The sequence below is a fragment of the Mytilus californianus genome, unplaced genomic scaffold (assembly GCF_021869535.1).
Source record: "Mytilus californianus isolate M0D057914Y unplaced genomic scaffold, xbMytCali1.0.p SCAF_2, whole genome shotgun sequence".
NCBI classification, from domain to species: Eukaryota; Metazoa; Mollusca; class Bivalvia; order Mytilida; family Mytilidae; genus Mytilus; species Mytilus californianus.
In genome coordinates this window covers 132,987,618-133,012,367 of record NW_026262668.1, presented here as the reverse complement: position 1 = coordinate 133,012,367, position 24,750 = coordinate 132,987,618, and the positions used below count along the sequence as shown (strand labels likewise).

Here is a 24,750-nt window from a genome sequence, read left to right as displayed (position 1 = left end):
TTTGTTTACACCATGACAAGTTATAGAACAAGTTAGCATTTTGTTCCAGTATAATGAATTTTTACCTGGTAGGGGACTATGTATTGCCATGCAATACTCTCAGAATTCTTGTTATTTTCATAAATTTCTAATATGACATTGAGAATTAATTGAACTTTATTTGTTTATAGTCTGACAACAGATTTACTAAGTATTGCACAACAGCAAGAAATCTTTAATTGAACATAAATTCAATTTATGTAACCAATTTCAAGTTCTTTGAATACATTTATTCAGAAACCTATAATATGTCAAATATTTAATTACAATCCAAATTCAGACCTAAATCAAGCTTGAATATTGTGTCCATTTTTGCCCCAACTGTTCAGGGTTGGACCTCTGCGGGCGTATCTAGCTGCGCTCAGCAAAGCAGTTTATTTAACTTTCCCAAGAATTAAATTTTTTCATGAAATACTTATTTATTACTAGATTTCTGTTCAAAGGGAAATAACTCATTTTTTAAAAGACTTGTTAAAGACATTGTATTAAGATAAATGACATTTTGGATTTTGTTTTCCTTTTCTTTAGTAAATTGCTTATAGAATTTAGTGGTAGGTTTGTTTTTTATTTTATGTAGTTTACACCATGACAAGTTATAGATCAAGTTATAATTTCCTTCCATTACAATGAATTTTTAACCGGTAGGGGACTATGCATTGTCATGCAATACTCACAGAATGCTTGTTATACTTCATGTCAAAATGCAAGATTTTTATTGGTAAATTTGAGGGAGATAATTTACTCTATCTCATGGCAAATACTCTATTACCCTTCATGCAGACCTTTGATCAATTGTGTGCCATATCAAATACGTATGGTTGTTATGTACAATATAAGTTATATGGTTCGCTACTGACCCCCTACGGATCCATAGAGGGTTAGTAAAATCCATAGGGGGTGAGGCCGAAGGCCGAATCTCCTATGGATTTTATTCACCCTCTATGGTCCGCACGAGGATAAAAGCTTATGTGAAGGGTTACTGCCAGTCACCCAACGTCAAAACCATTGCACTACGAAAAGTGTATACGCAAGTTAATGTAGTCCCAACAAAAATGATAGATCTAAATATCTAAAAGGAAAACTATTTGAGCATATATGTGCGGTAAAATAAAAAAGTGCTATGTTTTTTTTATTATCCTCTTTGTAATACGTTGAAAATTACTGTTTATTGGAAATATTTAAATACCATTTACAGTCGTAGCAGACAAAATGATAGGTGACTGTAGGTCACATTTACATAGCACCAATTGCAACTTTTAAAATGTTGTAGATCGGGTCCGACGACTTACAGAAAAGAGCGACGATTTACAGAAAAGAACAGAAAAGGACCGAAAAGGACCAAAAAGAATAGAAAAGAACCGAAAAGGAAATCTATTTTTTTTTTGCAATCGAAGGAGACTAGCAAATTGCAAAATCATTAAAGTCTATAAATGAAAAGATAGTTTCCAAAAAAACTTTCTTATTAGGTTTTGAAACCTTATATTGCGACAGGACTAACTTACAATTGAAAAATTACCCTCTTATTATTAAAGGTAGGGTCGGATGCCTATCTTATATACTACAAATTACAAATAGGGGCTATTCAAATGAGTTTTGAAAAAGCTCATACATTAATTTATATGTTATATCTATTTCAGTATTTAACAATATCGACTGCATCTTTCATCCGCTTTCTCTTCCCTTTCCCAATCTGGTAGATTTGTTGCCTCTCCAATCTGTATAGACTTAATCAATTTTCTATCTCCATGTGCATTTCCTCACTTTTTTCATTCTCCTTAGATCTCTTGTTTAATTTCTCTTTCTACTTCATGCGTCTTACTATCTCTCTGGCACCCTTTCTCATTTAACTTATAAATATATAGACGAACTATTTACATATATATACATATAATTACATTAAATTGCGCACAGGATTTTTTATTTGATAATAATCTCCATGCACAAGTTATTGGTATTTAAAAAATATAATATGCATATGAACAAATATTTTAATAATAACATTAAAATCCTTGACAAAAAATATAAATGATAATATATCATACTGGTCCAATTTTAATTTTTTAACTTCGACCAGGCCTTGGAGAAGACATTTTCGAAGAAAGAACTAAAATAACACAGAAGTGTACTTTCTAGCTCATCTAGCTTTAAGCGTCATGCCAAGTATTGTCATTACTTAAAACCATTGGATATCAAATAACCATTAGAAGTCTTCTAAGAAACAATTTCGACATTTAAACGAAATCTTTTACTAAAGATACTGGGAAGATCCATAACTAATTTACAGTTTTTGTGGTCAAACCCAAGTAAGAAATGACCACCACAAAGGAACATAAATAGAACCATACACATAGTACATGCATGTAGGTTGTCAGATACCATCTCGTATATTAAAATCACATCATGCAGAAATGACCTAATGTGTTCCTCTCCTAATTATGAGTTTTGCTGCAATATCCAAAATCAAAGTTGTGGAACATATTTTATTAGAATCGTTGGTAATCCATGCAATTTGTGTCTCCTCCATGAGTCTTGAACATTTAAACTAAATATTAAATAAACGACACTGCTAATTTTTAGTGTTTGGTACAGGTTGGCTATCACTGTACAACACAGTTTAACCATGGAAGTATTATATGTCAATATTAGATCTGTGTCCACACTTTTATAGTTTTAAAATAAAACGAAAAACGCAGAAAGGGAGAAAAATCAATATTTAAGGACAATTAATATTAAGGAGTTGATTTCCAATTAAGTTATCTTAACATATTTGTTGGTCGTATATGGCTGATCTATTTCCGCAAACATTTTCTTCAAATCTATAATACTTTTCAATAGTCAAAAATCAAGTTTACAGTTTATTTAATAGTCAAAAATCAAGTTTACAGTTTATTTATTTTATGACAATTAGTCGCATCTGGGACTCACATGAATAATACAGTCTCTTGGTCACAGGTTGTTAATTCCTTCATTTCTTTTTAAATTCAAAGACTAATTGCTAGTTTTATTTAAAAACAACAACATTATTTTATTAAAATGCTTATTGCATTTCGATACTATGCGAATAAAAGTCTTTGATGTGTTCATCAAAAGGCACATTTTGTTTTATGGTGTATAACAGAAGTGATTTATATTGTACAGTGTGCAAATGATTACTTGTACATATATAAAATTGTTTTTTACTGAAAACCAAGTTATAATACTGTCTTTTTTTTTTGTGTCCACATATCCCTATAAAATGTACAATCTAAGTTACAGTTATGCGTTCATTTATTACGAGGAATTATTATGCCAGCTTTAGCTGGCACTTATGGTAGAATCATCGAATTGGAATAAAGAACGATAACTCTCTCTACATGACCAATCTAAAAAGTTTCGTCACTCTCGTTAAATCTCGTACGATTTTTTAAAAAAAAATTTCGAAGTTGATCAAGTCAAGTTATCTAACTTTTAAAAATATTTTTTTTCTTTTTTTTCCTTATATTTATTAAATAAATATTGTATTCTTGCTTGGCTCCAAGTACAAAGTCAATTCTTCAAATAATGAAAACGAAATTAGCATTGGAATATCCGTCAGGACATTGTCAGGACATTAGTTTAACCCTTATATTTTTAATGGCTGCCAGATTCTCGTTTAATCGCAATCTTGAAAAAACGGGACAAAACGGAATAAATTCAAATTAAATACGACATGAATTTTTATTTGTTTACAAAAACAAGAATTTAGAAATTTTAGTAACTTGTGTAGTTTATTTAAATTTTATTGTACCACGGAAATAACCGAAGTTTGGACAACAACATCTTACGCCATGCATGTTTCATCGTCTGCTTCATCTTCCCACTATCAGTGACAAATTTCCTAAATAACCACAGGTACTTCATTTAAAAGTTACAATATCATAATTTATGATAACATTTGTAGTGTAAAAGTTCCGTCCAGCCATGGGAACACAGAAAAACCCTCTGCAAGCAATAAATTTCGGGAGGTAGTAAAATCCGGTGCCCTGGCACTGCCTCTGGTTGACCATGACTCACTACTATATTATTCGTCTGCTACAGAATTTCCATATCAAGTTACAGTGATAATGAAGTTGGTTATGCAGTTACTGTTGAATGTGATCACAGTTATTCCTGTAGCTCACAGACATGCAGGTGAAATTTAAAACTTAAAAAAAGTTTTCAACAAAAAAATATCCTGTACTTCCTTTGACAAAACTCTCAACAAATCTTGTCATTAATTATGACACATATCTACCTTAAACAGTCCCAGGAGATGGAGACTGTTTTTTTTTCACTCTCTAAGTTTAATCATAAAACAGCTGTAAAAGAAGACTTGAGTCTGAGTGATACATTTATAGGTACATATTTATATATATTGTATGCACCCATACTGTCCAAAATAGGATTTTATGGGAAGATGGAGTTATCAAAAGTCATGGTATTATCTTGATAATACCATGACTTTTGATAGGTATAGGGAAGTATGTGGGCTACATCCTTTGAAATTCAAGCTGCCAACACATTATTTGGATGCAATATAAATAATTGCCTCCCGCAGTCGGCTGTATATTTTATGCGTCAGTTTAAACCTGATCAAAACATTTTCCCTCTACTGAATACTTTTATCAGATGCACATTTCAACCTATTAATGCAATAAACACTTATGGCTATAACGTCACAGTTCCCAAATTGCACAGAGTACCCAATTTGCACCTATTCAACAAAAATAACTGCGGAAATCTTACAAGTTTTCTTTGAGACTAAACAATTTCATTATTTGTATTGTTATGATTTGACATTATACATGTATTGTGATGGTATTTTAGATGTTTTTATAACCCAACGATTGTAAAGCACTGTGGCACAATCTAGGGGGAGGCTCACGGTAGGAGGCCGGAAACAGCAACGGGAAAGAAAACCAAACTAAAATATCAAGAAACTCGCTATTAATTTAATAAAGAAAACATTGAAATAATTACAATATAATTTCAAAGTACACATTTTGAAGTCACAATAAGTTGAAAATAATGATAAAAATACTACAAACAATTCAAGTTAAATACCAAATAATAACAATGATAATTACTGTTAAAATAAACCTCTGAATTAAAATATTAGTTACTTATAAACTTTATTTATTTTTCAAAATTAAATTAAAAGAAAAATAATTTTAAATCTAAATTATTTTCAAAACCAAGAGACTCACCTAAAATATCAAGAAACTCGCTATTAATTGTATAGCGGCTTGATCAGTTTATATACTAAGTTTTGAATGTTTTAGTAACCCTTAACTGACTATAACAAACAAAAGAATTGATGATTTATGAGTTATCAATACAATTTAGAATGGTCAAATATAGTTATGGTCTAAGATTAGGTCGAAATTACACGTCACATAAAACTGGTTTTTCTTTCATCTCTTCAATTTCTTATTCTAAAATTGCCAATTTATGTTTCGAATATATTTATTACCATTACCCTAATTATAATATAAAACAATTACAACGTAAATCCATATAACATAGTATAAAATAACATTATAAATATTAATCCGGATCTTAATCAAAAGTAATTATGGAACTAGTGTGTGCTTTATAGCTTAACACCAATAAAGCTGCTGATGTGAGTTGACCGTTGTCTGAACTTTTAAGATGTTTTATTAACTTTCCTGGACATAGGAAGGTCCATTTGGCCACAGCTGAAGTTTTATTGCACAGATACGTTCAATAGTTTGTTAAAGTATTTATTTGACATGTTTGAAATATCCTACGCTTTGAAAATGTATAGAACAGTTAAACAATAATTTTGTATAAAATAGTTTACAGAGTAGAACTTACATACATTAACTAATAAACTATACGAAATAAAATAAACTGCATTTTTCTATTACAATAATCGCTCTCCCTTTGAAAAAGAGATTGTTCCACCAATCTAAATATATGAACACAGAGAATAACACTCAATAAGAAAACAATATATATTTTTTTCTTTGTTTAATCTTTTTTTTTCTTTTTTTTTTTTCATATATATAATACAAGGAAATACACAATGAAAAATAAAAAAACATATATAGCACAATATAAACATCTATATATATATATATATAATAATAATGAATAATATATATTTTATGATCTAAAGGCCTTTAAATATTTACAGATGTACATACAGATACTGAATTAAATGACTATTTTGAAACAATACACGTCGTAATGTAAATGTCATTAATTAAGATTCAGTAAACTCTTATTACGTTAACGATTTTCCCTTTTATAACGAAACAAGGGACATAATTTTCCTCAATGAAAGGGGGTAGTGGTTCATTCCACATTAAATTTCTTTATGCTGAGTGAGCTTATACAAGTTTTTCGCGTTTATACGCGCACTTGAATCTATGTTAGGCGATTTGGGGATTATCTGATAATATAAGAGGGAAGTCTAACTTGAATGGGTCATCTTTTGCAATATTTTGAAAATTAATTTTAATAAACGAGAAATAAATGGTAAATGTAAATCAGCTTTATAAATTGGCAGAATTTCCCTATTTAACGAAAGTAGCTTTTAATTTGTCTCTGATAGGATCTTTGTAATTTTTCGAAATAATCGATATATAAACTAATGAATGGGGGTAAATCATTATGGGGAATTTCTATTTCTGGATTTTTAACAAGATTATTTAGACAGGATGATTGCAGAGTTGAATAGGAAAATGGATCGAACCCGTAGGATAATAAATAATTAGTTGCATCTAAATAATCTATGTCATCATGATTGTTTATTAATTTGTTCCAGACTTGAGACGGTGAAAGGGTAAATATATCCATAAGTTCTGGTAAATCTGAGGAATAGAAAAGAAAATATTAGTATAAGGTAGAAGGGTATACAATAGTTTTGCGGTTGTTTGTTTGACCTGGGGTATCAATATTTGTCGCTAGCATATTGACATTGTCAATTGGACATTTAATATTATGATGAAGTAATATAATATAAGCAGAGAATGGGTGTTTAAGTATTGACCTTAGTGCGCATGCTTGAAAAATGTTCAGATCGATAATTTCAGGTACAGAAATGAATTGGGAAGTATTTTTATTTCGAACAGTAAAATTTGGATACGAAATATGTAATTTAGGCCTGATGTAATTTACAACAGTTAAATTGTCAATAATGTTTGGATATTGAACATCCCAATATGTTGGACATAAAGGCATTGAAAGAATTGGAATGCAAACACAATCGAAACCTGTTGTTATTTCTAAGCATAATTTAGTATTCATATTTGTTCTTTTGAAGGATTTAATTACCAAAATAATCGTCATTAAAAAGGAAATAAAAGCTAATGTAAAAACAGCATGATCCCAAGTTATATTGGAATTCAATACGTTAATCCAAGTAGTAGGTGCCTGAGTTGTTGCCGGTTGAAATTTAAAATTTGGGAGCGTAGTAGCAGACGTTTGGACAGGTTGATATATAGCTATCGCGGCAGCGATGACTTTGAATTTATAGAATAACCAGATAAGAACGAATGTGTTTAGTGAAGTAATAATAATTGCTATTAATGATAATATATCATTCGTAGTAGGCCATTTTTCGAAGTTTAGATCAATTTGTCCATCAACCATAGAGTCAGCTAAAGTAGAATATATAGTATTTTGTTTCTTGACTCTAATGACCAATTTTTTTAAATTAAGGTGATACTTTTCATCTTTAGCAAAAATATGATCCATTTTATTTTTGTATATCGTGAAATTCGGTAAAGAGATAGAAACTGGATTAGTGAAGGTCGTGCTAGCAAGGATGTTTTCAATTTTTGTATCATCAAAGAAGTGTTGTAAAATTGCTAAATTGACTGGATGGAGTTTAGTAAAATCATTTGTTCCATTTACACACAGTGATAATTTCGTTGTAAAGTGTGACATTTTAGAAAGTAAAATACAGTGACAAGGGATCTTAAAAATACAAAAGGAACAACCTGATACTGTTATGTTTTTGTCATTACACCTTAGATTTAAAATATCATATTTATAAATCAGAACTGAATCTTCTGATATTTGATCAATATGTGGTGAAATGGAATTAGGCAAAAATTTAAAATCGCAAAAGTTTTTAATTTTCTGTTTGTCATTATTGAAAATATGAAAAGCACATTCTGTAGTATTGGAAGATTCAAATAAAGGATTAAAATTACAATGCTTTGGAGTTATACCTTGGCACATATTCATTTGTTCAACGGTAAGAGTTGTGAAAAATTTTCGATCATGTGTAATTAACATATATTTTGGTAAATCAAAAAGTTGAGTTGTATGAGAAGTATTAGTATTAACTGCTACAGGAAAAGATTTTAGTTTATATACTTCAAATAGTTTGCCATGTGTTGTTAAAGGAAATTGAACTGCTAAATACAATTTTGTATTGTTTTGTAGAACAACATATTGAGCATAATTATAATAATAATGTGGGTTCGAAGTTAAAATTTTGTATCCTGTTTAGTTAGCATTTAAAATGTTTTGAATATCCGATACAGTTTGTTTAATTACATCCGGTTTTAGAAGAAGAGGAGATAATTTTCCTTCTATCAAATGTATTATAGCTGATTTCAAATCCATTATATAATTCTGAAGAGCAATAGTATCTTGATTTTGATCTGTTAGAATTTGAAAATATCCTGTATAATGTTCTTCAAGGTTTTTATAATCTCTCTGAATAAGAGTATTTAAAAAGGTTAAAGCCTGATAATTTTGTTCAATACCTTGCATTGCATTATCAAGTCTTTTCTCTGTTTGTGAAACAAAAGACGCTAAGCTACCTCCATATTGTTTTAAAGCATTTGAAATCTTATTGTTTTCAGATGTTAAGGTATTAATATGGGTTACTATTTTTTTCATGGAATCTTCCGTTACAAGACCAAACAACCCCCCTACAATCGATCCTACGAATGGAATTAGAGCTCTCTTAGATTTGCCAATTAAGGTCCTATTTAGTCTTGGTACCAATTTGTCTATTAATGATTTTGTGTCTTGAATTTGTGCATTCATATATTCTTTCATGTAATTTACTTGTGCAACAATTTTGTCATACGATTGACATTGACGACCTGCTCCTTGTGGACTTTTAGTGACCAATTTATGTTGTAGGTTTAAATACATTGGGATTTCATAAATATGTGTCCAATAGTCTGTAGCGAAGTCAATATTAGGCTGATTTTGGAATATAACTCCATAATTTATTCTTTGTTCATCTGCTTTTGACGTTGACAAAAGTAAGGCAAAAAGCAAAATTGGCAAAGTCACAAATCCAAATCTTGACATGCCTACAATATAAAAAAAAGAATTAATTTGATTTCTGGTGGTCAAAAGATTGGGGATAAATTTTTCCAGTGGTCGAAATAAGGGACAATTTAGATATAGGTAATCAAGTGAAATAATGTGATTGTCAATTGCTTGCCACTTTTGTAAAATAGATAACTACTTATTAACGTCTTTTTTTTAATCTTTTGTGCGCTTTTTCTGAATGAAATGCTATCTTTAAGGCTTGACTAACATTTTCTTGCGGTTCCCATGTTGGGTTTGAATTATCTTTCCATTGAACTAAATAATATTTCTTTCCGGATATCCATTTTAATTTTAATAATTTAATAGCCTCGTACCATTGGTCATTTTTGTTTTGACCTTGATTTGATGTTGATTCATCAACATCACTTTGAGAGTTGTCTTCTTGATTTTCTGCTTGATTTAAATCTTCATTTAAATTATCAGGATTTGGTTGATTTATATTACCAGGCTCGTTATTTAAAGTTTCATTATCTATTAAAAGATTCGGAGGAGGTCTAAAATCACTTGGATCTTTAAATGCTTTAAGTCTGTTTGCATGAATGAATGATTTTACTGGCCTAAGTGTTTTTAAATTAAGAAGCTTATAAATTAAATCATGTCGATTTTCAAGTATAGAAAATGGTCCAGTCCACTTAGGTTCTAATTTCTTTTTCTTTCCTATTTGTACTTTTTCTTGTTTAAGTAAAACATGATCACCTACCTTAAAATTTGGTATTTTAGTAGATTTATCATAATATGTTTTGCTTTTAAGTTGAGCATCTTCCAAATTTGTTTTAGCAAGATCGTGAATAATTTTAACTCTATTTATTAATTGATCTATATATTTTTCTGGAGATTGAGTAATTAATTCTTCAGGAATTAAGGCTGTATCTATTGGTAAAGGCATTTCTCTTCCAAATATCATATAATAAGGTGAAAAACCTGTAGATTGCGTACACGGACTCATTCTAAATGCCATCATAATACTCGGTAAAACTTGCGGCCAATTTGTTTGTTGTTCAGAGCAATACGCTCTTAAAGATTGAGCTAGAGTAGAATTTGTTCTTTCACAGGCTACATTACTTTGCGGATGATATGAACTGGTGAAATGTTGTGTAACATTGAACATTTTGCATAAAAGATTGACAAGCTTGCTTAAATTACTTGCATGTCTGTCAGATACCAAATATCGACAAGCTCCATATCTAGTAAAAATTTCAGAATATAAAATGTTTGCAATTTCTTCAGCTTCTTGAGTTTTCATTGGAAAACATTCACACCAGTGTGAGAAGGAATCTGTTACTAACAAAATATATTTGTATTTTTCTTTTGAAGTTGGTAATCCCCCTAAAACATCCATGTGAAGACGGACAAAAGGTCCTTGGATTGGCAATGATTTTAAAGGTGCTTTTTTAGCAGTACTGTCTTTTTTCACAGTTTGACAAATTTGACAACTAGTGACATAATCATAAACATTTTGATACATTTTTGGCCAAAAATATCTTTGTTTAATAGCTTCATAAGTTCTTTGAACACCCAAATGTGAACCACCGGCTTTTTGATCATGGAATGATAATAAAATATCATTGCGCAATGGTTCTGGAATTGCTACTTGTTTTATCAATTGATTTTTTGATGTCCTAGTTTTCGTTCTCGGTTGAAAGAAGTGATACAGAGTATTATTTAGAAGTTCATATTGACTAGTTTCATACGGTATAGCTTGTGCTCTTTTCTTATCATCTGGTAAAGTACCATTTTCCAAGAAGGTGATTATTGGTCCAAAATATGGGCATTGTTTTTGTAATGACGAAATGTCTTCTAAGGAAAAAATTGGAATTTCTTTTTCAGAAGTGGTAATTTGTTCTAAAGTTTCCCCTGGATAAATGAAAGTAACTTCGGTTAAAACATTGGTTTGATCTGATTGTTTTTCATAATTGCGTCTGGAAAGCGCATCACAGTGTTGATTTCGCGATCCCAAACGATGTATAACGTCAAATTTGTATTCTTGTAGTTTTAACGCCCACCTTATTAACCTTGAATTTGTGTGTTTAATAGTTTGTAACCATGTTAGAGCTTTGTGATCTGTATAAATAGTAAATTTGTTTGTAGCTAGATACACGTGAAAATACGCGACCGCTGAGACAAGTGCTAACATTTCTTGTTCTGTAACCGTGTAATTTTTTTCAGCCGGCGTTAAAGCTCTACCACCGTAACCGATTACATGCTCTTTTGCATCATCTCCAATTTGTGATAAAATATAACCTATTGCGGAACCAGAAGCGTCACAAGATACAATAAACGGTTTATTGAAATTTGGAAAATTTAAAACTGGAGTTGATGTTAATGCTTCTTTTAATGTTTCAAAAGCATTTTGACAATCTGCGGTCCATTTAAAAGGAGTATCTTTAGTAAGAAGTCTATTTAGAGGTGATGCAATTTTGGCATAACCCTTAACAAGTTTCCTGTAATAATTGCATAAACCTAGAAAACTTCGAACGTCATGTTGATTGTTTGGAATAGGAAAAGTTTCAACAGCTTTTGTTTTAGAGGTGTCAACTTTGATACCTTCTTTAGATATAATGTGTCCTAAATAAAGAATTTCTGATTTGGCAAAATCACATTTGTTAGGTCTTAATTTTAAATTTGCCTGCTTTAACCTTTGAAAAATCAAATCTAAATGTTGTAAATGCGATTCAAAATCTTTAGACCAAATAATAACATCGTCAACGTACACTAAACAATGTTTCCAAGTTAAACCTCTCAAAACTTGTGTCATTAAAGACTGAAAACTTTGACAAGCATTGTTCAAACCATATGGCATTCTCTTAAATTGATATAAATTATCATGGGTTATAAAGGCTGTTTTATGCTTTGAGTGTTCGTCCATTGGCATTTGATAATAAGCCGTTGTTAAATCAAGTCGTGAATAAATTTTGGCATTTGATTGTCCTATAGCATCAAATACATCATCCAAACGAGGAAGCGGATGTTGCTGAAGAATTGATTGTTTGTTAAGTGAACGAAAATCAATGCATAGTCGCCAGGTGTTATCTTTTTTCTTAACAAGCACGATTGGTGAACTATATTCGCTAATTGATGGCTCTATTATATCATATTTAAGAAGTTCCTCAACTTGTTTTTGAATTTCTTGTTTAGCTGCTGGCGATGTCCTATAAGGACGAGATTTTACGGGCGGGGCATTTCCGGTGTTAATTTTATGCTTATAGACATCAGTTTTCCCTAATTCTTTTAAATTTGTTGCAAAGACATTCCTATTTTGGTTTAAAAATATAGTCAATTTTTGTTTTTGTTGATCTGTTAAATCAGCTTGTGATAAATCAAATTGAATATCTGTTTGATTTGAATTAGTTTGTACATAATTCATAGATTTAACTGATTTTTTTGTAGAATTGTCATCATCTAAAGTAAATATATTACCTGTATCTACATCATTAATAGTAGCTAAAATCAAACCGGACTTTAAAGTTATGACATTATTTGTGGGATTTAAAATTTGTAGGTAACATTTGTTGTCCCGATTTTTGATTAGACATCTAGCTGTTAGAAAATTGTACTTTAAATTTTTGAGTGGTTCTAATAAGTAATTGTGATGCGGCAAAGCCTGAGACAATCTAACGCAAACATTCATAATTGTATTTGGAGGAATTGTTGATTTCCTATAAACCCTAGCAAAACCTGGTGTTACTCTTATTACATTGATTGTAACTGAATCTTTAATTAAAGATAATTTATTAGTGTTCCAGTTTAAACATACACTTTTTTCTTTGCAAAAATCTGTTCCTAATATCATAGAATGTCTTAAAGCTGGTATAATATAAAAATTTTGAGAAAGGACTACTCCACTTATTTCAAAATTTAATTCAATTTGACCTTTTACTGGGTAAGTAGCTCCACCTGCTCCAACTATTTGTTTAATGTCTGAATGTAATAAACGATTGCTTGCAAATTTTGTTTTCAAGAATGTTTTTTCATTGATAGCAGATATTGTTGAACCAGTGTCCAGAAGAGCTTTAATTTTAATACCGCCAAAATTTACTGAGAAAAGACATTGATGCATATCTGTAACAAATTGTTTTGATTTCAGATTTGAATTTTCACGATTTGAACAATTGTTTTTAACCTTGTTTAACTTTGTATGCCTGTCCAAAGTAGAAATTCGAACAGGCATGGATTGCTATTGTGTTTGCATTCTTCTAGTAGATAGACAAGCTTTAGAAAAATGTCCCATTTTGTTACAAAGATGGCAAATGACACCGCTGGCGGGGCATTGGGCCCTATCATGAGAAAACCCATTGCAGTACAAACATCTACGAGATAACATTTGCGACTGATTTTGATATCGAATCGGTTGTCGAAAATTTTGATTGGTCGGGTGGCGAGGAGGCATCCTTTTAAAATTTTGACGTGGCGGTTGATTTTGTGGTGCCCTGTACCTATTTGATGGATACATAGTATGATTTGGTGTTTTTGGAGTATAATAAACTGGCTGTTGTACATAAACAGGTTGTTCAGAAGGTTGATAAGATTGATCTTGGGTAGTAACTGGAATTGTGCTATTCACATTAATAGATTGAATATGTTCCCTTAATGAATGAATTTCGTCTAAAACAGTTTGATTCATAGAATTTACAGAATTTACGTTAGAATCAATAGCTTTTTCTGCCAAATTTGCGGCATGCCTAAATTCTTCAATATTTTTAGGTTCTTTTGTCATGACTATTGTTTTCAAGTCAGCCTTTAAACCATTCATTGCTACGGCTAGCAATATATCATCCGATATATTTCTGTTAGTAGCTAATTTTAATAACCTAGATAAGAAATCAAGTACAGACTCATTTCTTCCCTGGTGTGTTTGTAAGATTGTAATGTCCAAAAGATGTTGTTTATCTTTAAAACGATCTTTGAAAGCAGCGATCAAAAAATCAAAATGCTGTTTCTTTGCATCAGACACCGTGTCATACCAAATTTTGGCATGACCTTCCAAATGAAAGGGAAATGACTCTGCACTCTTTTTCTTGGACAAATCATAAAAACTACAATATTGATTAAAATTAGTTAACCAAGTTTCAGGATTTTGAGTATTGTCACCTTTAAATTTTTCAATTTTCAAAATTGAAGACATGTTAAAAATGTTCATAGAAGGTTGCACTGTCCTACCTGAAGAATTTGTCGTAGTTGATGGTAGTGTTGTGGTTGTTGTTCCTGCTCCTGTCGTTGCGGTTGTCGTAACTGATGTAGTTGTTGCAGTTGAGATACTTGCTGCAGCAGTGGTGATAGATGTTGTGGCGGTTGCAGTTGTTGGCAACTTAGGATACAACGCAGCAAAATGCTGAGGTGTCTGCAACCGCAAATTTCCTGGAACAGATGCCGGTATTTTTGAAAGAGTGGAAGGAATCAGTGGCCTGTGTATAATAGATGGTCGTATGGGTGTGATACTCGATGGAAGAGTTGGCTGCCCTGTCCACGATGAAACGAACGGATTGGATTGTTGCTGTATTGGCGACGACTGAGAAAAAGGCTGGTCGTCCCCGTAAGGAATAGTAGTATCGTTGTCACTATTGGCAACTGGATTTGAAATTGGATAGCCCTTTTTGAAACTGATGACGTCTTCCTGTTGGTCTGCAAAGATATCCAAACCTTCAAACGCAGAGTCTATTTTGGTGTGTAGTTGTTTCTTGTAGTTGTCAGGTGTCTTTCCTGGTTTAGCTGTTTTCTTTTCGTTGCGATACATGGTCCTCTACCATTATATTGTGATGGTATTTTAGATGTTTTTATAACCCAACGATTGTAAAGCACTGTGGCACAATCTAGGGGGAGGCTCACGGTAGGAGGCCGGAAACAGCAACGGGAAAGAAAACCAAACTAAAATATCAAGAAACTCGCTATTAATTTAATAAAGAAAACATTGAAATAATTACAATATAATTTCAAAGTACACATTTTGAAGTCACAATAAGTTGAAAATAATGATAAAAATACTACAAACAATTCAAGTTAAATACCAAATAATAACAATGATAATTACTGTTAAAATAAACCTCTGAATTAAAATATTAGTTACTTATAAACTTTATTTATTTTTCAAAATTAAATTAAAAGAAAAATAATTTTAAATCTAAATTATTTTCAAAACCAAGAGACTCACCTAAAATATCAAGAAACTCGCTATTAATTGTATAGCGGCTTGATCAGTTTATATACTAAGTTTTGAATGTTTTAGTAACCCTTAACTGACTATAACAAACAAAAGAATTGATGATTTATGAGTTATCAATACAATTTAGAATGGTCAAATATAGTTATGGTCTAAGATTAGGTCGAAATTACACGTCACATAAAACTGGTTTTTCTTTCATCTCTTCAATTTCTTATTCTAAAATTGCCAATTTATGTTTCGAATATATTTATTACCATTACCCTAATTATAATATAAAACAATTACAACGTAAATCCATATAACATAGTATAAAATAACATTATAAATATTAATCCGGATCTTAATCAAAAGTAATTATGGAACTAGTGTGTGCTTTATAGCTTAACACCAATAAAGCTGCTGATGTGAGTTGACCGTTGTCTGAACTTTTAAGATGTTTTATTAACTTTCCTGGACATAGGAAGGTCCATTTGGCCACAGCTGAAGTTTTATTGCACAGATACGTTCAATAGTTTGTTAAAGTATTTATTTGACATGTTTGAAATATCCTACGCTTTGAAAATGCATAGAACAGTTAAACAATAATTTTGTATAAAATAGTTTACAGAGTAGAACTTACATACATTAACTAATAAACTATACGAAATAAAATAAACTGCATTTTTCTATTACAATACATGTCTTTCAACATTGGTTAATATATTTGAATATACACAAATCGTTCACAATGAGAATATATCAACAGATGAAGCATTCCCGGGAAAAAGTAAATCTACGAAAACGTCAGTGTTGTCACCATGTGAAGTTATCTAATTATCATCTTTTAAAAATATAAGCAACTTCACAACTACAAGTTAATTTTCATGACCAAAATAAAATAAAGTACAAACAAAAACACAATAAAATGCTTCGCCAAGCACAGCCTGATACAACCGCAGATGTAGATTTAGCATATAAAAAACACCAAAAATTTAATGTCAGTTGAAATCAAACATATTTTAATTTTGGACCCTTCAAACTTTAATATGGACTTATTTGAAAACAGGTATCAGGTGAGCCCGAACAATTCTATTCAGCAGCAGTCTCCAACTACATATCTCCTTAATTTTATATGATAGTCCCACAAAAATGTTGAAAATTATGTGTACATTTAATTTTTTTTCTAGATTCTCTCATGTCATAAATGTGAAAGCGGTAACTTTTTGGTCACTATTTATGTGTTGTGTCTAAATATGAATTGTAACACTTTATAGTGACTGACCAGGTCAAACAAATACTTCTCAAGAAACATGCAGAGAAAGAAGACAACTTGGAACAGCACCAGCCATACCAGACTATGTATGAATAAAAACTCAAGATCGGAATAGCATGGACGATATGTTAGTTATATGTCCTTGTGAATAGTAAGGAAAGCTATCAATAAATCTGCAGATATAACGCAATTTTATCAGGTTTATCGTACATTTCCTGTTCAAATTTTCACACAATCAGTGAATCGTTCAAAAAGGCTAAACTAACTTTTTATTACTGAAAGTTTCAAACAATCATGATCATGACAATGACAAGTGTTTCATTCATGAAATAACTCGTGCGTTTCTGCGAAAAAAATCATGTGCAATTTTGTGAATTAAAGGGAAAGAAGATCCGTTTGCGGTGAACTCGTGCATGTCAATTGCGAACTGACCCAATATATTTTTTTGTTATCATGACCAGTTCACTGATACTGACGTCGACATTATCAAGAAGTACACATCAAAGAAAAAATGCCTAAATTACCGATAAAATAATTTACACACCCTGTTTCGTGTGTATCTCCTGCCATATCAGTATTTGTTGCATTTATATATAAATGAGAAATAATCAATGTAAAAATGGTAAATTTTTGGAAAAAAAAACCCAAAACTTATGGAAAAAACAACCTAAAAATGTTGTTTTTGACCACTGACTCCTAAACTGTTGGTACCATATGATAACCCCCAAAATCAATTCTAACCTTCCTTTTGTGTATTGAAGTTGAACCTTCTGGTATAATTTCATACATTGTCATAGAGATCCATTTACTTAAACTTAAGTTATTGTCCGGAAACCAAATGTGTCTTCGGACAACAGCGACATGATTGCATTACTCGAAAGCAAATTTTTGACATATTCCCCATTTCCATTCTGAATTTTATTTTGCCGTCGTATAAAAACTTGAAAAGTAAGCTAATAAAACAAAATGCAAAAATGACATAAAACTGACTCTGAATTAGTACATGAAATTGATGTAGAAACCCACAAACAGAAGATGATCAGAAATACATTTATACTGCTGAGCAGTGATCTCCCCTCAAATTTTAAATAGCATCCTAGAAAATAGCAAAATCTTTAGATTATCAACTTAACAATCCTATTTATGGTTCCTTATGCTTAGATCAAAATGAAAAACCTGATCAAAACATTATTCTAAACAGGCTCACTGTAAATTCAAACTCTTCTTTTAACAATCAGAATGATCCTCTTGCTGATCACATATATATGAGATGCAGGAAACTGGGAATACAATATGAACATCCAGCTAATTTAGAAAGTAAAAATAGTTCAACAAACAGGAAGCTTGTTTGCAATACTAAATAAAAAAAACAGCTACAACTTTTAGATATTAATGAAAAAGATATTCCAAATCCTCCACCTTTTCATGAAAACCAACAAAAAATTAATTTAATAAAGTTATTATGGATTGTATAACAGTATTCATAGTTTTGAAATTAAACAAATGTCTTATTGTTTTAAATTTTGTAAAATTTGCAAAGAAAGAAAAATGGATTTGAAAATGGAACAAAATAATGAATTTAAGCATTGTCATTTAGGTAAATCAACAATAAATTTTTTTTCAGCAGAAAACAATATGGACAATAAGGGTGCAACTATTTAGCTTCAAAAGGGCGCGTTGGGGTATAAATTTTTGTTTAAGTTTCATGCAAAGGGCTACAACGCTATCAATAGACGTATTTACACTTGTATGCAAATTTGTCCGCCATTACGTAAAATCACACAGGTTCCTGTAAACTTTGACATCATAATTCAAAACATTTGACGGCATAATTAAAAAGTGATTGTTGCCTGACGTCAAAAGGTGATTCGGAGTAGATCTAAGGTCATTTGGAGGCAAAATTTAGCTAAATACCAAAAGTGTAAATACGCGTTTATCAAAATTATTTGGTCAAAAATTGACACTAGAAGGTTTGGGAATAATCTGGATTCAGAATATTTTTTTGTCCTCTGCTTGACTAGAATATTTTTTTTTCATCAATTTGGGAATCAGAATATTTTTGAAGAAAAAAAACATACTCCATCCTGCCTTTGGAAGTTCAATGATCGTTCCCTTAACATTTTCCATCTGAACTTATTATTTTATTTTAGACAAAAACTATATGTAGGACATTCGTCCTGAACATGCATGAAATATTTGCCACTGGACGTTAAGCAAACCAACAATCAATCAATATGTAGGACATAGTCTTGGTAAGCTGGCATTCAAGGTAGCGCCTTCCTCATATTAACAATATCAAAATTTCGTGTGTATATAAAGATGAAATAAATATATGTATGCTCTTTTTGGTTCCTTTTCGGTCCTTTTCTGTTCTTTTTGGTCCTTTTCGGTCCTTTTCTGTTCTTTTCTGTAAATCGTCGCTCTTTCTGTAAATCGTTGGACCGTTGTAGATCTGTTCACGTAGGGTATCATGAATTTGCAATTATTTATATGAGGGACACGGAGGAAATTGAAAAACAAGCCATGAAGCATGGTTTTCAAAAGTATCTTATGATTAAGACATGTCTTACAATGGTTTAAGGACATGTCATAAGATATGTATTTGAAGGCGTCTCAAGTCATAATATTGATAACTTTGATCGTACACTTAAGACACCTCGGGACATTACTTATGATGGTCTTATGATTGTCATAAATGCTACGACATCACACATTTTCTTATTTGCTCATGCAACATGCAGAATGAGATCTAGGATTGTGAAAAAAGGGGACCCAAACTAGGCATCGTTTGGAGTGATATATGCTAAAAGTCTATACATAAACTATATGTGTAGCTTCATAGGGGGCGAGGCCCTGACCTCTCTTTTAACATCCGTTTCTGCATGCAGCCTCTCTTGCTCTCTTTTTGGCACTGTTTATTGTGTCGCTTAATCTAGTAAATAGTAAAAATTTATTTCTTCTTCACTTCGTCATTTAAAATTTGAATGTCCTGCGACGTACAATTTGGAATCCTTTTCTTTGTAATGATTATTTTTAATAAATATTTATGATATTTTTTCTTTGTATAGTAGTTCATTGACGTATTTGCACAGGCATTCTATGTATACCAAATATTAAAAGCATTCCTAATTAGATAACACTTCATTATAATAATACATGAACACGAAGTTCTAACTATTAAATTTAAACAAATTATCAACTCAGATTTTAACTCCTATTCATATATAATTTTTATTTTCATCGCGTTCATTATACTGGAAAAAATATGAAATATTCGTATAAGATAAGAATAGTATTAGTTATAATTTTCATAGTAACATATTTTCACTTTTGACTATCATTAAAGCATCATAGGTATGACTATCTTTTGACAGCTATGATTTACATTCTATGACATATCATATGATAGTCATAAGATGGTCATAAAATTTACCTCAAGACAAATCGAAATCAAGCTCGTGGACTGTTAAAAAAAATCAACAAAATCAAATGTGTGTACTTATTTATTTCGGGAAAATAGGTATTTGTTTACTGTACAGCAACCGAATTTGGAATCCAGAAAAAATCTACAGGGGCATATTTTTAAGTTAACTAAATCAACAGGTGAACTGAGATCAAAGGTTTTTTTTTAGTTTCCTTTTCCTTCCTTGAAAGTTGCAGTGTTTTCCCCCTTTTTTTAGGGTAATCCATGATGTCAAAGAGTGGCGTCGTGTAAAAGGACTTTTAAATTGAATTCGATGTAACTTCTGACCGTTTTACTCCACATTACAGATCTTTTTCTAACCCGTAGTAGTTTCATTGAAAAGTGGGACACGTATGTTTTCAGGTGTGAAAGTCATTGGTGGCGTCATTATTCTTTCACATGTTTCAGGTAGATAATTATTCATGACAAGAAGTTTCTTTCGTTGCAATTTTGAAAACATCCCATGGAGCAAATTACACAGATGCTACTCAGACTTTGTTAAAAGTCACCAGTGTGTGAGCAGAAAGTTGATGAACGCACTGGGGGTATGTCAAAGAACGTCTCGTCCTTTTTCTAAAAATGTTCATCGGAAGATACCAAGACATTGTTAATAAATATTCCGTATCAACTTCACAAATAATACACGATGGTTTTGAATATAGATTCTAGGTACTGGCGTTGTTTATCATCTTATTAATAATAACGTGTAATAGTATTCTTTTATTTGTCTTTGTAAATTAGTACTTTTACATTTTAATCTATTTTTGGTAATATCCATTTGACGTGACTCGGTACTTATACATCCCGTCATTGTGTTATTGTGCTATGGTAACTTTTTGTATTCTTGTCTTCCGTTTTTGCTTATGTGCTTTGTCAATATGCCTTTTTGTTTGTCTTTGTTGACATATAAATTATGTTTGAAATTTGATTAAGGTTATAACACAATGTTGACTGCTGTACTCCTATTTGTGACATTTGTAACTATTTTGTCTGTTTGTTTTGTTCATACATCGTTTTCAATATAATACAATTTTATGGGACTGTCATACACGTGAGAGGTTTAGCTAGCTATAGAACCAGGTTTAATCCACCGTTTTCTATATAAGAAATGCCTGTATCAAGTCTGACAGGAATATGATAGTTGTTTTTTGTTCGTTTGATGTGTTCGAACTTTTGATTTTGACATCTGCTTAGGGCCTTCCGTTTAGAATTTTCCCCGGACTTTTGCTATTTTACTTTTTCGTACATGGCAGGGGTCTTAGCGACACGCACATGCAAGTCATACATTAATTTGTTGAATATCTAACCTCTGATGGGTGTCATAGGAGGTCCAAGAAGGTTTTGATTGAACTGATGATGATGATGATGATGATGATGATGATGATGATGATGATGATGATGATGATGATGGAAGTTTTAAACGACCTTGACTGGCTATACAGCTCTCCCACGGTCGGAAGATTGAACTGTTCGTGTCATGACTAGTATGGTTAGGTGTCAGATATTTTATATTTTTAATTAATAATTATAATCAGGTTTTGTTTTTCTAACAATCTAATTTTCTATAATTTTACATCAATATGTTTTTAACTACATTTGCATTTGTATAATTACATTATATCAAGGCTCTTGTATAGCCCGATTCAAACAACTGTTCTGTTCTGAGCTGTATAATGGTAAACATGTCGGGTTAACATGTACCACCGGAGTTACTTCCAGGCACATTGATGAAGCAACCAGATAACAGCATCACAGTACCAACATCTTCATAAATGTGGAACATGTTTACTTTTGTAACATCGGTCCAGGTATAATGCAGTTGACACTAAATACTATAAAACTTTCTTCATTGCATAAAATGCAGATGTCTTTCTGCTCGTCAAATGACAGTTTACTGATTATCGTTCTGTACCATTTCTGAAGGGCCTGTAGGTCACCTTGCTATTGATATGTACCATAATTTTGAGGTGCATGTAGGTAGCCCTGTTATAGATCTGTACCATGATTATCTGCGGTGCCTGTAGGTCACCCTGTTATTGATCTGTAACATAATTATCTGCGGTGACTGTAGGTCACCCTGCTATTGATCTGTACCATTATAATCTGCGGTGCCTGTAGGTCACCCTGCTATTGATCTGTACCATTATAATCTGCGGTGCCTGTAGGTCACCCTGCTATGGATCTGTACCATTATAATCTGCGGTGCCTGTAGGTCACCCTGCTATGGATCTGTACCATTATAATCTGCGGTGCCTGTAGGTCACCCTGCTATTGATCTGTCCCATAATCATCTGCGATGCCTGTAGGTCACCCTGTTATTGATCAGTATTATAATTATCTGAGTTTTCTGTAGGTCATCCTGCTATTGATTTGTACTATAATTATATGAGGTGCATGTAGTTCACCCTGTTGTTGATCTGTACCATTATCATCTGCGATGCCTTTAGGCCATCCTAATATTGATCTGTACCATATCATTTCAAATGTGCCCATAGGTGGCCCTTGTATTGATCTGTACTATATCATATGAAAAGTGCAAGAGGTCACATTGATATTGATCTGTATCATACCCTTTCAAAAGTGCATATAGGTTTCCTTATTTTTGATCGATACCATTTCCTATCAAAAGTGTTGTCTTTTGTAACATCGGTCTAGGTATAATGCAGTTGGCACTAAATACTATATAAAAGAGGAGCGAAAGATACCAGAGGGACAGTCAAACTCATAAATCGAAAATAAACTGACAACGCCATGGCTAAAAAATAAAAAGACAAACAGACAAATAATAGTACAGAAAACACAACATAGAAAACTAAAGACTAAGCAACACGAACCCAACCAAAAACTGGGGATGATCTCATGTGCTTCGGAAGGGTAAGCAGATCCTGCTCCACATGTGGCACCCCTCGTGTTGCTCATTTTATTACACACTCGGTTTATAGACTTATTCGGTAGGTCACAATCGTGATAAGGTACCGGGATTGTAGTTACGACATAAGGAACATATCCGATATCATCTGTGAAACGAATATTCCATAAATGTCAACCAACTCGTAATGGCGTCCGTAAAATGTACGAAGGGATGACTTCAACTTCACCATTTGGAACTCTTGGTTTAATAGCTTCCTTTAATAGCTTCCTTTGTTCATTGCATACAATACATTAAAATGCAGATGTCTTTCAGCTCGTCAAATGACAGTTTACTGATTATCGTTATGTACCATAATTTTCTGAAGGGCCTGTAGGTCACCTTGCTATTGATCTGAGTACCATAATTTTCTGAAGTGCATGTAGGCCACCCTGTAATTGATATGTACCATAATTATTCGAGGTGCGTTTAGGGCACGCTGCTTACAGCTATTGATCTGTACCATAGTTATCTGAGGTGCCTGTAAGACACCCTGCTATTGATCTGTACCATAATTATCTGCAGTACCTGTAGGTTTCCCTGTTATTGATATGAACTATAATCATATGCGGTGCCTGTGAGTCACCCTGCTATTGATCTGTCCCATAATTATCTGAGGTGCCTGTAGGTCGCCCTGCTAATGATCTGTACCATTATAATCTGCGGTGCCTGTAGGTCACCCTGCTATTGATCTGTACCATAATCATCTGCGGTGCCTGTAGTTCACCCTGCTTTTGATCTGTACTATAATTATATGAGGTGCATGTAGTTCACCCTGTTGTTGATCTGTACCAAAATCATCTGCGGTGCCTGTAGGTCACCCTGATATTGATATGTACCATATTATTTCAAATGTGCCCATAGGTGGCCCTTGTATTAATCTGTACCATATCATATGAAAAGTGCAAGAGGTCATATTGCTATTGATCTGTATCATACCCTTTCAAAAGCGCATGTAGGTCACCTTGTTTTTGATCTGTACCATTTCCAAAGAAAAGTGCTTGTATGTAATCTTATTTTAGTCTCTCCCATATCATATCAAAGTTAATGAAGATTATATGTCTGTTCATTTTTACCATATCCTATTTAATTATCAAAATTGCATGTAGGTCACCCTGTAATTGATATGTACCATAATTATTCGAGGTGCGTGTAGGGCACGCTGCTATTGATCTGTACCATAGTTATCTTAGGTGCCTGTAGGTCACCCTGCTATTGATCTGTACCATAATCATCTGCGGTGCCTGTAGGTCACCCTGATATTGATCTGTACCATATTATTTCAAATGTGCCTATTGGTCAGCTTGCTATTGATCTGTACCATATCATATCAAAGGTGCAAGAGGTCACATTGCTATTGGTCTGTATCATACCCTTTCAAAAGCGCATGTAGATCACCTTGTTTTTGATCTGTACCATTTCCAATGAAAAGTGCTTGTAGATAATCTTATTTTAGTCTCTCTCATATCCTATCAAAGTTGCTGAAGATTATATGTCTGTTAATTTTTACCATATCCTATTTAATTATCAAAATTGCCTGTAGGCCACCCTGTTATTGATCTGTACCATATTATATCCTAGGTGCCTGTATATCACACTGCTTT

The 24,750-nt window shown here is 32.1% G+C and overlaps 1 long non-coding RNA gene across 1 annotated transcript; it reads right to left on the bottom strand.

The window, feature by feature from the left end:
* Positions 1–4,968: 4,968 nt before the first annotated feature.
* On the bottom strand, positions 4,969–16,196 carry LOC127731079 (uncharacterized). The gene is made up of 2 exons (XR_007995487.1): positions 15,708–16,196; positions 4,969–5,438 (listed from the first exon to the last, which is right to left on the bottom strand). It is a non-coding gene; the product is annotated as an uncharacterized LOC127731079 (long non-coding RNA).
* Between the last annotated feature and the right edge of the window lie 8,554 nt (positions 16,197–24,750).